The sequence below is a fragment of the Triticum dicoccoides genome, chromosome 5B, assembly GCF_002162155.2.
Source record: "Triticum dicoccoides isolate Atlit2015 ecotype Zavitan chromosome 5B, WEW_v2.0, whole genome shotgun sequence".
NCBI classification, from domain to species: domain Eukaryota; kingdom Viridiplantae; phylum Streptophyta; class Magnoliopsida; order Poales; family Poaceae; genus Triticum; species Triticum dicoccoides.
In genome coordinates, this window is record NC_041389.1 from 119,746,108 (window position 1) to 119,747,570 (window position 1,463).

General features: G+C 42.9%; 1 protein-coding gene across 1 annotated transcript in view; it reads right to left on the minus strand.

The window, feature by feature from the left end:
- The window catches only part of LOC119307725 (protein rough sheath 2-like), a 4,274-nt gene extending 2,820 nt beyond the window's left edge, over positions 1 to 1,454 (minus strand). Inside the window, exon 1 of the mRNA XM_037583802.1 lies at positions 952 to 1,454. The gene's annotated coding sequence lies outside the window, so the exon portion shown is untranslated. The remainder of the gene's footprint in view (positions 1 to 951) is intronic.
- Positions 1,455 to 1,463: the final 9 nt, after the last annotated feature.

A 1,463-nucleotide genomic window follows, 5' to 3' on the forward strand; every position in this document is an offset into this window, starting at 1 on the left:
TATATGAAGAAACTTAGATCTGTGGAACTTGGTGTATTAGTGTCGTTCAGATTATTAAAAAAAGCATGAAGCAAGTTCTTAGTTACTTATCGCTCTTGTATCTACGTGAATATTCCAAAGGGTATGGAGGGGGAAACAAGGAGCCATAATCATGAAGCAATCAAGAGGAAATGATGGAGGAAAATTTGGGAAATCTCTTACGAAAGAAGCTGGACAGTTCTCTTTCCTTTACCAAGAATATAAGGGCATGTACAATGGTTCTATCTTAGCAATGCCACGTAGGATAAATGATGAGGTGGAGGAGAGAGAAATCATAAGAGAAGGCTTGTCTTCTCTTAATTAAGAGAAGGCAAGAGATGATCTCTTAGCACAATATGTCTCACCATGTTTTTAGGAATAACTAGTTATTGAAGATAAAGCTAAGAGATGACCCATTGTAGACATGTTTTTTTGTCATCTCTAAATTACATGCAATATTTAAGATAAGACTACCTTATCAACCATTGTACATGCCCAGGAAACATTTCATACCCTCGGAAGTACTCTAAATAGTAGTTATGCTTCAATTAGGATATCATCAATGAATAGAGAACCAAAAAGGAACAAGGCAATAAAGAATCAAGCAACCAGTGCATTCATGCTAGTAGTAAAGATCCAGAAAGCTTGTAGTAGAAGTGTAGAACCAAGAACACAAGCAGAAAATTAAAACTGTCAGAGCATATCAGTCCCCACTCCATACTTCCTAGCCATCCATTCTACTCTACATCTCAAGCAGTGAAAAAAGGTGTAACTAGTAGACCAACAATCCTTGTCCTCAAAACAAAAGTAATAAGGACAGAAATAAAATTGTTTCAGAACCAGCTAATTAAGCAGGAAAGATGAACAAAGGCGCCCACTACAGATTGAAGAACAGGATGAACTGGCTCAAAGAAGAGGGAGAAGAATACTTACAGAGGCACCACTACACCATGCTGTTCTTGCGCTGTTCTTGGCCTCTCTGAATTAAGAACACTTGGTAGATAGAGGTGGAGAGCCCAAAATTATTGCGCGGGGAGAGATCTCAACTGAAAGATTCTTTCTCTTCTCTTCGCCCAGCGCAGCTCAGAGTGACTACGGGGGAGGGAGGTGCTGTTGCCTGTGGATGGTTCAGACAGAGTGTGTATGCGTATATATGGAAGTGGGGGTGGAAAGGAGAGGAGACAGGAGGCAGCGAGAAATTAGGGCACGCGAGGCAGACGCAGGGGAAAAGACGGGGGAGGAAAAGGGATGGGTGGAAAGGAGAGGCGTCCGTATTTATAGACACGGAAGCAAACACAGGAAAAGCGAGCGAGCTAGCGCTACCATGGCCAGCCACAGTTCACCATGCATGCAGGCACAGCCACACATGAAGTGGACATGGATGGATGGAGATGCGCTTCACCGCACATGGAGCCATGGAGAGATGAGGACGTGCGTGCGTGTAT